General features: G+C 39.0%; 1 long non-coding RNA gene across 1 annotated transcript in view; it reads left to right on the top strand.

The window, feature by feature from the left end:
* The window catches only part of LOC125617469, a 37,923-nt gene that overhangs the window by 15,732 nt on the left and 6,748 nt on the right, over positions 1-15,443 (top strand). Inside the window, exons 5-6 of the long non-coding RNA XR_007348492.1 lie at positions 11,891-11,960; positions 12,718-12,797. This is a non-coding gene — a long non-coding RNA (uncharacterized LOC125617469). The remainder of the gene's footprint in view (positions 1-11,890; positions 11,961-12,717; positions 12,798-15,443) is intronic.

Below are 15,443 nucleotides of genomic sequence, written 5' to 3'. Positions count from 1 at the left end.
TCTTCTCTCTCTCTCTCTCTCTCTCTCTCTCTCTCTCTCTCTCTTTTGTACTAGTTATTGAACCCAATGGTGCTTAACCATTAAGCCTGCCATTTTTAATATTTTATTTAGAAATGGGGGTCTCACTGAGTTGCTTAGGGCCTCACTAACTTGCTAAGGCTGACTTTGAACTCACAATCCTCCTGCCTCAGCCTCCTGAACCACTGGGATTATAGGCATGCACCCCTATGCCCAGTTTCTCTTTTTATATGTTTGAGAAACTCTCCCTATACAGCATCCACGTCTGAGGGAAAACAAACTCCACCTTAAGCTCCAAGGAAAAATCCTGATTCATTTAATTCTATACCAATCATAGCAATCCTGTCCTTGCTTCCCTCCCCTCCCCCACGATTCACCCTGGGAACTGGACTGAGGCCAATGAGTAGATGGCAATTCTCCAGAAACTGATATAACAACAGGCACGTGCCCTTCGTGGGTCCAAGAAGGCTAAAAGGAGAGATCTTTTCTTCATACTTAGGCATGAGACTTCTACTTGTTCCCAGCTGATAATGGCAGCGGACAGGGATGCTGATGTGGAGACAAACGGATGCAGACAGGCTGAGGCTGGGGACCAGGGAGCTGTGGAGTGGGAGCCCTGTGTGTATTGGGGCTGGGATTTGACCTGCCTCTGGATCTCCTGTGACGTGAGACAATACATTTCCCTGATGTGTAAGCCCGTTAGAGTCAGGTTTTCTGTGCCTTCCCGACACACCATCATCCTAACTGCCTACAATAGTAGAGTGGACACATGTTGCTTGCCTTCCTAAAACCTGTTCCCCTTTCCCACCCAACAACAGTAGCCCTGATTTTTTTTTTCAGGGATCCATCCCCTACCATCTTGCCATGTGGCTTCAATGGAGAGTCATTCTTTGGGGTCCACGCGAGTCTGTTCCCTGGATACCCTGGTTGGTTCAGCCTAGTCACAGAGGTAACAGGAAAGTTGCTGAGGCTTCTGAAAACAAGCCTCTCCTCTTTCCCATAGGAGAACCAGGTGCCTAGTTCTCTTCTCTCCTGGACAGCAGGTGAGGATGGGGCCTGTGTGAGTTCCCTAGGCCTGCTGTAACCAGTCACCATGAACTGTGGCTTCAGTCAGCAGAAGTGTATTTATTCTCTTGCAGTGCTGAGAACCCAGAGTTCAAATGCAAGGTGTTGACAGGGTGAGGCTTCCTCTGAAAGCTTTTGGTAAGGATCCTTCCTTTCATCTTCCAACCTTTCCCTGTGTGGCTCTGTGTTCAAATTTCTGTCTTTTTATAAAGAACCAGCCATTGAATGAGAGCCCATCCTAATTCAGTATGACCTCATCCAAACTTGCTGACGTTACAAAGACCCTATTTCCAAACCACATTCACAGGTCCCAGGTAGATGTGACTTTTGGAGTAACACTATTAAATCCAGTAGAGGGCCTAGGACAGTTGCAGCTGTTTTTGCTATCCTGAAGGAACCCAATCCGAGAATGAAGTGAACACACAGAGCCATGCAGCTCAAGGTAATCTCAAAGCAAGAGACATCTTCTGTCTTCTAGATCAAACTATGCCTGAAGCAAACTTTAGAATTTTAATCTACTCTAACCTAGAATTTTCTGTTTTTATTTAAGATACTTTATGCTACAGTTTTCTTTTACTAGTTAAAGTCAGAATTCTCATGGATAGAAATTGATCTGAATATGTTGAAAGGAGGAAAAAGTTCATGCTGAACAATCAGGAATGGCATGAGAAAAAAATGATCAAAAGAAAAATAATAGGAATATTGGCTACAGGAGAGTAGCTAAGTAGAAGAGCGGAGAGGCATACAATGATATAGGTTGGTTAGTATAAGTTTTTGGAGGTCTGTACATTTCAAGCTAAATAATTGAAAAATTTCTATAAGTACTTGGCTTATAAGTTTTTTTTTAACAAGGAAACTGAATCAATTAATGTGGCATTTTAGGTTAATTAACAGTGAAGTGAAGTTATATTAAAAGGGGGCAAATTAGAAGAAGAAAAACTAATTAGAAGAAGCCAGAAGCAAGATCAAAATTTGATTCTGTTGATGTTTTCCGATTCATTCAAGAGTAGAGGGATGGCTCTTAACTTCTGGATTTCCCAAACCTGGCTTCCTTCCTCTTCCCAGAACCATTGTACTCTTTCTGCATTAGGGGCTCTGCGCTGGCTGTCCCCACTGCCAGAAATGCTTCTTCATCCTAATCTTTACATGTCTGAATCCTTATTCAATTCTCAGCTCACGAGTCACCTCCTCAGAGGGGACTTCCCAGACCAGTCAGGGGGGGCAGAACCACTTGTCCCTGTCTGTCATACCTTGCTAGGCACCTGTCCCTCTCTATCATACTGCCCTATTTAGATTTTCTGTAGCAGCACCAGCTGATATTTTCTTATTTATTTATTAATTCTTGGAGTCCCTTCTCCTCCCCAGTTACAAAATAAGCCCCATAAGAGTTGGATCATAAGAGTTGTTGACCATTTCAGTGTTGTATCTCCAGTACCCAGTAGGAGCTCATTAATTACGTGTTATATGACTGAATCATAAATAAATTTGGCTTTGAAGTTTTAAGACCGGTGAAATATAAAATCATTAAGTTAAATGAATCTTAGTGGATCAGCACAATTTAATAACTGCTAATTGAGTGATAAAATATTTTTAAAAATAAATTTTACTCACAAAGCATACAGAAATGGAAGAACTGAAGTATGTAAGTATTTTTCTCAGTATTTCAAAAAGTTATGGGTAATTTTCAGAACAACACAGTTGTCTGTTTCCACCAGAAATGCCTTGGGCATGAAGAAAAGCCCAGGGGAAGTGTGAAGGAATTTATTTAAGCTTTTGTTTCCATTTTCCCCAGTGGTAGTTTCAAGACCTGTATTGTATAACTAGCTTGGGGTTTCTAGAGCAACTGAGTCTCTGAAATGATTGGGAATAAGAAGCATCCTCTATTTTATTTTAACTACAACAGAACCTTCTCGTCCCCTGACTTGCTCTCGAGTAACTAGAAACCTCTGTGCTACTTGCCTAGACAAAAGTGCTTTTGACTTCAGCATGAGGCTCTCTCACTATTAATAATTGTGTTCTTTTTTCTTGAAATATGCCACAGTTCACTTTTCAGTCCTTTATGAAAAATCTTTGTTGCATCAAATGAAGATCAAGCCTGAGCAAAGGAACAGAGGGGCACATTCCGCCATGCCGAGAACTTTCTGTGCCTACTTTCTCCACTGGTTTCCCAGGCTGCTGTCATTTGTAATTTACCATTGTGACTTTTTCTGATATTACAATGAATGGGCTTGTATGTAACACCCATTTTCCTCTTTTGACGGAATTGACTAGCAAATTATTTGAAGTTGCCTCTTGAGGCCATGAGGGGGAAAATGTCAGTGTTAGCTAAAAGGAATTGGCCGGTCTGAGTAAATGGACTACTAAGCTCAAATTACAAACTTAATAATAGCTCAACAGAAATACATCTATATCTTACTGTCAATCAAGTTTGGGAATGAAACTCTAAGGAACTGATAAATATTTCTGATGTTATTGAAATTTTTTAGTGAATTCTGTTTTTATTTCTCTCTATATTTTTTTCCTGTAACAGAATATCATAGACTGGGTAAGTTATAAACAGAAGTTTATTTGGCTAATGGTTCTAGAGGCTGGAAAGTGCAGGATCAAGGGCTATCATAACATGGTAGAAGACCACAAGAAAAGAGAACATATAAAACAGAAAAAATCAGGGGCAAGGGAACAAACTCTTCACTTTTATAACTAAGCCATTCCCCCTACAACAGCCTTAATCCATTCACAAGGCTGATATCCTCATAAACTAGTCACCTCTTAAAGGCCCCACTTCTTTGCACTGTTGCCTTGGAGATTAAGTTTCTAATACATGAACTTGGTGTAGGGGGGTTTCTTTCAAACCATAGAAATCCTTATGTGAAATTACTACAATATTGACTGGCATCTAGAAATCTTTAAATCACAAAACGTTTTTATCTTCTTCCCTTCTTTCTTCTTTCTTTCTTTCCTGATTGCCTCTCTCCCTCTGGCCTCCTCTTGCCTTTCTAACTCTTCCTCCCCTCTCTTTGTCTTACTAGTTTTATTATTTATAATGGCAATTAATCAGGATTTCTTTTGAATGATCACCCTTTTAAGGAAGGCCTATTTTTAAAGTAAAAACTTCAAAATAATTAATAAGGCCATAAGACAGCAAATTAACTTTTATAACTATTTTCATAAATTTAAAATATTTGACCCAGTACCATACACTTCCAAATTAAGCAATTTAGGCAAACTTTTTTTGTGAAGAATGTATAGTTCTCTCATAAATAATTTGTAAAAATTGTAAAGAACCATTTTTAATTAACTGAGATATATACTGGAAAAGTTAATGTGCTATAAAACTAAATATGTATAAGTTTATTTTAAAATATTCTTGAATTTTAGAAATCTTAGCAAAATTTTTATATTTAGTTGAATAGTCATATTGAGAAGCTCTTCATTTACTTCACTTATGGAGTCTCTTTTAAAACATTTTTGGACTGTCTCTTTGGAATTAATTTAAGAGCTTACAACACATCCTTTTGAATATGTTAATGGCAGATTTTCTTTCATTAGAGACTGGTTTGAATTTTGGAAATTGTCAAAAACCATTTGTTTTTAAATCAGTTTCATAAAATAAGTGATCAATTTACATTATAATCTTTGGAATTATAAAACAAAGTAACAGGAGAAGAAGGAATCTAAAGCAATTTGGTTAATTTTCTTGTATAGTTCAGAGTGCATCTGAAGTCATGTTTTGTAGTAAATATTTTCGTTTTCTATTTAGTTGCTATTTAATGATTTCTACTCTCCAGAGGAAAAAAATGTTTTGAATTGTTATAAGTAGTTTGGCTTAATTAGTCTTTCGGAGCTGAGGAATCCCTTCTACCATTTCAACACAAGGAAGAGGGCATGTTCAGGTATTCTGGGATGCATTTTAAAGATGTTTCATCTCCTACACTGCATTACTCAGATGTACCCAACAGGAAGATGAAGAATACCAAATAAGAAAGAAACATGATTGTTGAACTCCATGTCCCCAAGATGAAAATCTGTCCCATTTGTATGAATTTCAGAGTGTTCTACAATGAACACAGATGGGTTTATAGGGGTCCAAGACTCATCATTAGTGGAACAAAGAAATATTGGTAAATTGTGGATTTTATGCATAAAAACAGAAAAAGATTGTACTTGAATAAGGACAAGAACAACCACCACTTTCTTCATCCTGGTTTTACCAGCCTCCTTGGTTCATTTCTCCAACAAACATGTATCATGTGTCTCCTGGATGGCTGGAGTATTCTAGGGGCTCAAGTTCTGTGATCAAACACATCTTTCTCTGTCTTCATGGACCAGGGACATTGGGTGACAAGGGCAGTATAATTAAAATGTAGTATAATTATGAGAGAGAGAGAGAGAGAGAGAGAGAGAGAGAATAGTTTTAAGTTCTTATCAAATCTACAAAGAAAAGTCCAGTAGAGCAGAAGTCAGAAGACAGTGATGGGGTCATTGCTTTAGAGAGGGATCTTGGAAAGGTCCAAAGGTTGGCAACAGGTTCAGGAAGTTTGTGAGGTGAAGTCTGCATGGCATTAGGGAGTCCTCCTTATCAATAGCTTTCCAGGCAGAAGCAAACAAACAGACAGAGGCACTGAGGTGGAGGTGTGCCTGGGGTGTTTTGAGGGCAAGAAAGGATACCATGGTGGATGGAGTAGGGAAAGCAGGCTGGGGCCAGTAGGGGGTGAAGCTGGAGATCACAGAGGGCTCAGGTCCGGTGGGGTTTGTGGGTCTCACAAAGAATTGGAATTTTTTTAAGAGTACAAATGGAGGCCATTGGAGGGATTTTAGCCAGGACAGTGAAGCAATCCAATTTCATTTTGTAAAAGACCCCTCTGTTAATTACTAGAAATTCTCTGCTAACATTTACGGGTTGCCATGTGCCAGACACTATGCCAGCCATTTTACACAGTAAAATTACAATAAAATCCAAACTCCTTTCCATATCCTACCATTGCAGCTTAAGTTGTGTCCCCTAGAAATATCTGTTGAAGTTCTACTGTCCTGTTCCTCAAAGTGTAAACTTACTTGGAAATACAGTCTTTAAAAAGATAATCGAATGAAAATGAGATCCTTAGGGTGGGCCCTAATTCAATGTGACTGATGTCGTAACAAGGGGAGGTTTGGGCACAGACAGATATGTGGAGACTCAGGGAGACCCTGTGAGAGTAGAGATTGGAGTGACAATTCACTGAGGAACATGGAAGACAGCAGTCAAACCACAGAAGCTGGAATGGGGACATGGAACGACTGACCTTCTCCTCTCTTGGAAGGAACCAACCCAAGTGACACCCTTGTTTCAGTCTTCCAGGCTCCAGAATGAGGAGAAAAAAATTGTTATTTGAAGGCAGTCAGTTTGTGCAACTTTGTCTTGGCAAAGCCCAGGACACAAATACCACTCTTTCTCCCTCACCCACTGCAGTCAGTGCTGCTGGTCTTCTCCAGTCCTGCTCACAGCCCCTGCACCTGCCCTCCCTGTGTGGAGTGAGTGCCTCAAGATTGGCACATGGCTGGCCCTTCCTGTCCTTCAGCCTGCACAGTGAGCAGCAACTCCTCAGCCAGGCCCTCTTGGACTTCTGATCTAAACTGGCACCCTCACCCCTGTCTACCCCACCCCTGTGCTCAAGGACACAGAACACATACCCTGTTTTACATTTTATTTTTGCAATACTTTCTACTCCCTGAAGCAATCTTTTTCATGTACTTACTTGTTTATGGTCTGTCTCTCTTCTTTCCTTGTTCTATCTCCCACCTAGAAAATAAGGAACAAGAACAGAAGGCTTCTTTACTTAACACTTGGACTCCAGTGCCTGTAAGATATCCTGAAACATAATAGACACTCAATAAATGTTGGTTTAATGAACAAGTAATCCAGACACTAGTTACTCTTTGAGATTTGATTGAAATTGTTGGAGTCTTCCTTAGATACTATAAACTTCTGGGGACTGACATTCTATTGCCTGCACATTGCTGCTGGACTCTGTCTTACCCACCTTATTCCTGTGGCTGGGGCCCTTCCTCTGCTCTGCACAGCTCAGATGGGCCTCTTTCCTGGTTTTCCCTCTTAAGCCACTCACCCATGTGTGTTTGTATGCATCTGACCCATCTGAAGGGTGATAGCAACAGACAAAAAAACCTAACAGTGGTGGTGGACACAGGTGTCCTTGTTAAAATTCATCAGCATCTCACCCCTGGGAAGTTCTGATGTGGATACGGTTCTCCTGAGACTCCCAGCTTTCTTCTTCACTCTCTTTATTCCCTTTCATCTATGCTCTTCCATGCTTTCCTCAATCCTTGTTTATTTTACTTTATTTTATTTTATTTTCCAGAGGAGTATACAATTCCCATTGTTTCTTCACATTATTTCATCCCTTAATCCCAACCCCACTCCAAACAGCTTGGTAAGTTATATTACTACCCAGATACTTTCATCTCTTAGTGTAACTCTGATGCCAGTGGGTAAAGTTATTTATAATTTTATTACACTTTGGAGAATTGTATCATTTAATTGCTACAATAATAAAACAGTGAAATGAATCCCACTATGATCTCCATTACACATGAAGAAAAGGAGAATTATTAAAAATTTTAAATGATTTTTCCAAAGACAAACAACAAATGATGGTTTTAAGGTGTGGCCCTAAATTGTGAGTTAGTAACATAAAAAATGTGTTACATACATACATGAGCATGTGTATAATATAACTACATAATATATATGGATGGGTAGATATATTTGTGTTTTAATAAAATGTCTAAATGTGTATGTAATTCATCTCAAACATGAGTTGAATTTATCTCATTTATTATTTCTTTTGTTCATAAAGAGTCTTAAGTTATATAACAGTACTTTCAGATATTAGATCTGGGAGAATCTAATGGGACTTACAGTTTCTATGCTGGTATCAAGATTGAGGGCACCAGATAGTCTTGACCAATATTGGCTCCAAGTTAGACATACTTGGGCTCAAATACACATCTGGCCCTAGCACTACTTGGGTATGTGACTGTGAGCAGTTCTCTTAGGCTTTAATCTCAGTTTCTAAATCTATATAGTGAGTGTAACAACAAGACCTATCTCATGGGGTTGTTGAGAGAGTTAAAGAAGATAGTGTAACAGGATGATATAAAGAATGCGGTCGTGCCGCAGTCTGGCTGGGCATAATCAGGAGCCACTTGTCAAAAGAAACTAACTTTATTTTTAGAACCACACAGGCCAAACAAAACAGCTCCTCAGGAAAAACCCTCAGAGCCCCAACTGCCACCACCGACTTCCCACAAGCCTCTCTCTCAACCAGGAGCCTCTCCACCTCCCCCCATCCTCCTGCTCTTGAGGCCAATTGGCTGGGTCGCATGGGCGGAGCCAAAAAGTCCCCCAATGAGCAGCTCTGTGGTCTGAAAGGGCAAGGAAACAGCCCAATGAGCATCACCGCAGAGGAGCCAATCAGCTAGATGTTGCTGGGGCTGCTGTGAGCCAATCATCAGCCGGCAGCTGGAAGTTTGCTGGGGCCCCTTGGCTGTGGCTCTCAACACAGTCGTGTGTGAGAAACGGAACACCCTACACATGTAATATGGGCAACCTTGGTCAGAAGCTCTGGGACATAAAAACTGAAACACCCTTCTTAGCATCAACAATGACATCCTTAAGAGAAGCAAATCAAAATCAAATTCAGAAAATGTTACTTTTCAGATATTGGGAACGCACACACACACACACACACACACACACACACTCACACACACAATTCAATTAGCTGGTCTTTCCCCAAGTCATTAATTCCTTGTGTAAGCTGTAGCATTACCTGTTGCTTAGCAATAGCATCCCATGTCGTGCTCCTCAATCAATCAAAGGCAAAGCCATCACCAGTAACACCCGGTGTCTCTCATTTAAAAGGGAAGAGGCTTTCTTTCATATTTAAGAATTGAGGTCACCGGGATATTGGAGAAGCTAATGGCTGTTTTGGTAGCAAATCTTTACTTACTTTTTATGTTTTTATAGAAAAAAATCAACAATACTTCACAGAATTCATAGTATTTATTCAGGAAAGGATGAAAAATTCTTATAGAGTTAACCCTCTTGCATTCAAAACTTGTTATAAATACGTGTCATGGAATTATCATTTATTTTACTTCTTAATTTGATAGATGGCCTATACTCCAAACATCTATTTTAAAATATTTATTTCCTGTGAAATGTAAGAAATAACTGGGGAAATGATTTGATGGAGACAAGTGAGATCTAAGAGCTGGAAATTTAATTAACAAATCCAGATTTTCCCAGGATATAATGGAGTTTAAACCCAATTACCAAAAATTTGTAATATGTTAATGAGTGATCCCAAGATTATCAACAAACTGAAAATTTATCCTTACTGAAATCCAGGATCTAGGGAAAATGATCAGTGAATGTCTGTCTTTGTTTTGTCTAACCTCACCATGGAGAAAATGCCAATGAGCAGTAATAGGGAAGGAAAATGGAAGAGACTGGAGTTCAACTCTGGACACCAGCTGACTACATGGTTAATATAATAAGTGAGAAAGCATGCAGTAGAAAGTGCTTTATAAATCATAAGGACCTACTCATTATTGTTACTATAGTTTCTATTACATTACCTTGAGTTGTTCTTTATTTCAGAGAGCAGATTAAAAAGAGACAAGATTAAAGTAGTGAGTAAAAATGAGAAAACTAAGCAATATTTTTTTAATATGAGGTTTGTTTAAATAATATGAGTAGTGGCAACCTCATAAATATAGTCTTTGAATGTCTTCACCATCTGAGTCTTTCAGGGACTGCTTAACTGCAGGCTCTGCTGAAGGAGGGAGACCACTTTCCAGGGGACAGTGAACTTGTGTGGTTCAAAATCCTCCAACTCATTCAGAATCCAGGTATTTGCCTAGAAAGCCAAAATACTAGAAGACCTGGAGTGGTAGTTTATGTTGGAATGCATTTGCAAACCCTGAATCATCAGTTGCACAATACTCAGGAGACTCTCTCTATAGCAGTCAGTAGTATTATCTGCATTAAGTGCAATGATGGAAACATGCAGTTATGGAGAAGCTCTGGCTTCTCGTAGACAATGAAGTTGATACACTGTTCACACATGTCCATATACTACTGTAAAACAGTATTACATGGCATCTCTCAGGATTGTGCTTTTTTTAAAACAAAATTCTTATAGTTTTATGAATTCAGCCAATATGTATTTAGCAATGACCATACGTAGGACCAAGTTAGGAATTAAAATGAACAAAGAATTCAGTTGTGAATCCCTTTCTTAAAGAACTTAGTCTAGTCCAGGATTTCACAACCTTACACTGTTGACATATTTTTTTTTGTTGGGGGGAGGGTTGTTCAAGGATATTTAGCTGTATCCCCCAGACCCAATCTACCAGACACAAGTAACACCCTGGTCACAAGTTGTTGCAACTCAAAATATCTCCAGATATTGCTGAATGTCCCCTGAGGACAAAATTGCCTCAGGGAATCACCAGTCCAGTACAAGTGATAAAACATGGATACACAAAGATGTCAAGTGATGCCTAACAAGGAAGAAATACAGATAAGCACTATGGAAAGTCACAGGAAGTAAAGGTCACTTTGAGCTGAAGATTTTCTGGAGAAGGAAATATTTAAATAAGGCCATGATGAATTCTTAGGATCTAAAGATGCAAAGAAGGGAAGGACATTCTAGGTAGAAGGAACAGCAAATACCAAGAAATTTAAGAATAGATGAAATAGCTGGGAATTTTATAGAAATCACATCAGATGGGTAACAAAGACCTCTCATAGATCCTATGATCAAGCAGGGTTTACCCTGTTGTGATGGGGACACAGTGATAGGAACTTCAGCTCTGACTAGCACAATCCCTTATGGATAAACTGTAGATAAGACGTAGGCGGGAGTAGGATGTTAGGAGCCAGATGGAAGCATTGGCATGAACAGTGTATCATCCAGAGAGTTCAGGAGAGGTGGATAGGAGATTATGGACCTTACAAAAGTTTCAAAGCAAACTCAGTAAGACTAGGAGGGGGGGAAAAAAAAAGATTGAATCAAATATGACCTAGATGTCTGGAGCTTGGAGGTATTATTAATAGAACTAAAAAGTGGTGAGAACAGTAGAGTTCAGATTAGAGGGAGGTAAATTCACTTGGGCCATGCTCACTTTGAGACTCCAGTGGCATACTGGAGTGAATATATTCATGAGGGAGTTGGAAAAGTCATGTCTGGGGTGTGGGAGGTAGATCAGAGTCAAGGGAGGATTTTGGAATTATATACTCTTATGACTTTTTCTTCTCTCTCCCACTATTCCTTATGTTTCTTTTCTAGTCTTTTTTTGTCTTTGAATCTGTTGTTGACACTTGTTATCTCTCTCTCTCTCTAGTTATTCTTTGAGTTACAGCAATGATAATAGCGATAGTAATAATAATTAGTAATGATAATAGCCAACAGCTATCACTCATGAAGTGACTGTTACATTTCAGGCAAGGAATAACTGCTTTCTGCTTGTCTTTTTTCCTTCCTTCCACAGGAACATTCTTTCAGTGTACCTCCCATTACCTGGCCTCTTTAATTTCTCAGAAAAAAATGCTTTTATTTTTAGAGTTGCTTTTCTCATTTAATTTTTATATAGCAACCACATAAGGTCAAAAACTTTTTTTTTCCATTTTCATATGAGAAAATAGAGGTCAAAGATGTTAAATTAGTTTCTGTGGCCTTTGACTCAGGACACAGACAATACTCTCAGGCTCATCACACTGAGATGATTCTCTTTTCACTAGGACAGCGGTAGACAAATCACCGTCTGGAGGCAGAATCTGACCTTCTATTTGTTTCTCTATAGCCTAAGAGGTAAGAGCAGTTTTTGCACTTTTAAATGGTTGGGGGCAAAAAATCAAAGTATAATATTTGTAGCATGAGAAAATCGTGGGAAATTCAGTTCTCAGTGTTCATTATCAAAATTGTATTGTGACACAGGCTGGCTTGTTTATGTATCATCTGTGGCTGCTTTTGCTCTGCAATGGCAGAGTTGACTAGAAGAAATCAAGACTCTATGGCACAGAAATCCAAAAGTGGTTGCTATCTGGTTGCTATCCTGTGGGTGTTCCCTAGGGTTTATGGGTTGAAATTTAATCTCTGCTGTAAGGTATTAAAAAAAATAGAAATTTAATCTAATAATGGGGTTTGGAGGTGGGACTTTGAGAGACTGTTAGTGTTTTATTCACTGCTGTGACTGGAAGATCTAACCAGAACAATCATAGAGGAGGAAAAGTTTACTTAAGGCTTCATAGTTTCAGAGGTCTTAGTCCATAGAAGGCTGGCTCCATTCCTCAGGGTTGGAGGTGAAGCAGAATATTATGGCAGAAGAGTGTGGCCTGATCATCACATGATTGGGTTAAGGCTCTCAAAACCCAAATATTTCTTTTCTGAATTTTCTTGTATTGTCTTACACATAACCCTTTGTGGGACACCTCACATCCAAACCATAACAGTTGGGATTAGATAAGGTCATCAGCATAGAACCTCTATGATTGAGTACTGTTGGCTTTGGAAAAAGATTAGAGGAGACACATACATATACACACCCACATTCTCTGTCTCTTGCTAGGTGCTACCCTGTGTCTCCTGGAGATACTGTGAACAAGGTCATCACCAGATGCAGTCCCTCAGATTTGGACCTCCAGAACTGTGAGCCAAAATAAACCTTTTTGAAATCAGTTAGCCTACCTCAGGTATTTCATCATCATTACAGAGAATGTGCTAATACATTGGTCCTTTTTGAAAATGTTTGCTGTTCCCTGATGTTTCCATTCGGTATGCTTCTTCTGGACCCTTAATCTAATTTTCTGGACTCTTAATCTAATCGCAGCCTGGAGTGAAAAGAAGAAAGGGAGATAATGGCACTCCCAACCACTCTCAGTTATAATAGTCCACTAATAAAGTCCCAACCATCTGGATAGGAAAACTTTACATATGTCAAAAAAATGACAGAATATGAAACATGGGTAACAAATGAACTCAGCTAAACTAATTATGACTCAATTCATCAGTGAGGCACTGAAAACATGGTAGATTTTTTTCAAGATGCAAATAAAACCTATAAAACTCATGATTACTGAAAAAATAAAATCTCATTTCAATGAAGTTGTAGGGATTAACAGATTGCTTGAGTGTCCCCACACTGAAAATACAAAGCACTGTCAGAAATCAAAAATATTTGTTGAAGAGTAAATGAAAGAATGTATGAAGGCAGAAAGATGGGAGGGGGGCAGGGCATGCTAAACCGACACAGAAATCAAAAGGGAAAAGAATTTAGGAGGTGAAACTCTACTCCTAGGACCTTCCTTTTCTGGGGGATGGTGGAATGCTGGTAAACTGCGAATTAGCTGGAAGGGCATGTTGGTGTGAATAGGAAGACGTAATAACAAGCCCCAATATTCCAAGAACATTAATATTTCAGAGTTTCTGAAGTTTGCCTCCCAGGCAATAGTCTACTTCTGTGTGCTGCTTCTAATTTTCCACTTTTTCTCTTCTTTATCTTCCTTCAGTGAAGCAATTTGTTCACCATTTTCTGCAAGTGAAATGACAGAATGCAATACATAGGCACACTTGAAAAACATTCCTCCCTAGTTTTAGGATTTGGATAGTTAGGATCCTGGGTTAGCATTCTCCTCCTGCAAAGTAGAATCATGGTAAGGGTTGGGCACATCATATTTACTGAAAAAAATACATTGTGAATATTAATTGATATTGTTACTATTTTATTATTGTCCTTAGCGAATCTGTTGCCTACTTTAATAACTGATATTTACTAATAGATTTATTTATTGTTCAATTATTTTCCTAGAGAAACTTTAAATACTTTGACAGAATCTATCTTTTGAAAAAAAATAGCTTAGGCTTATTTGCAGAGACCTCACCATGTACTTTAAGATAGGTGGCCCAGATGCCTGTGTGAGGCAGAATAGACTGGAACCTTTACCACCTCTATGTTTTACAAGGTTTTCCTCAAATGTATCTTCTTTCCCCCTTTCTAATCTATTGTCTTCCTTTCCCTAAATCCTCTCCTCTTTCTGTTTATCTCCTTAGTGAAGGGATGTTGTAATTCATCTTTCCATTCTACATGTAGTTGCTCAATAAACATTTGATATAATGAACGCTTTTGCTCATCTCTTTTTGGTTCTTCTCTTTCCTCAACTTCTCCCTTTGTATTAAGAGGGAATACCTACATCTTCTAAGCCACAGCCCTAAACCCTTACTATGATTCTACTTTGCAGGAGAAGAATGCTAACCCAGGATCCTAGCTATCTACTCTAACCTTTTCGTCACACCAAACTTCTCCCTACTAGAATCAAACTTTCCTATCTTCTAGCCACAATCCAACATTTCCCAGTGTAAGCTCTACAGAACAGTAATGAGATATTAATTTATTTAAAGTAAAAAAAAATTCATGGTTAAGTTAGTTTGAGAAATACCTACTAAAACTCTTGAATAGATTCTTAGAGTGAAATTTTTCAAAGCTTTTAATATGCCAATGAGCAGTGAAAATCTTCAAAAGCAAGCATAAAATTCAATACTTTTTAGATATTTTATCAAAGAATTTCTCTCCCTCCTCTCCCGACATCAAATACACTTTGCAAAACAGCTTTTGCCCACTTAGGAAAATCTTTGTCAGACAGTGCTCCTCACTTACGACACAGGCATCTGTTGGACCATGTTCATCCCCTGTTGGGAGAGGGACTGTTATTGATATTTGAGAAGGGAACTGATCTGTATTGATGATTTCTTCTGCTGCAGACACTATGCTACTTAAGGACTTTGATAATATTGATAAGAAGAATTAAAGCAATAAAAACATCCGCTGAGGGGCTGGGGATGTGGCTCAAGCGGTAGCATGCTCGCCTGGCATGCGCAGGGCACTGGGTTCGATCCTCAGCACCACATAAAAATAAAAAAATAAAGATGTTGTGACCACTGGAAAAAAAATCCACTGATACGTTTTATCTCATTTAATATAGTCTCCCATTAAAACCACGAGGCTGGTGCAGTTCTCTTCATTTTATAGATGGCAAAATTGTGGCTCAGTTGGTTGACCTGGCCTCAGCCAACTAGCTAATGAGTACCAGACCCAGAATTACAGGCCATGTCTGAAACTGATGCCAGACCTGTTCCTTTCCACTGGCTACCTGGGTAATTGTGGAGCCATCAGCCAAACTGTCTCATAAGTAATCATAGAAATGGGCACAAACCCACTGAGAAAAAAAGACTTAGACAAATTGTAAAAAGGGAGTTAGTAGAACTGTATAAGACCACTGTGGTTGTAGAGTTAACATA

Source organism: Marmota marmota, unplaced genomic scaffold, assembly GCF_001458135.2.
Source record: "Marmota marmota marmota unplaced genomic scaffold, marMar, whole genome shotgun sequence".
Lineage (NCBI taxonomy): Eukaryota > Metazoa > Chordata > Mammalia > Rodentia > Sciuridae > Marmota > Marmota marmota.
The sequence above is the reverse complement of the archived record's forward strand: the minus strand, read 5'-3'. Positions and strand labels throughout refer to the sequence as shown.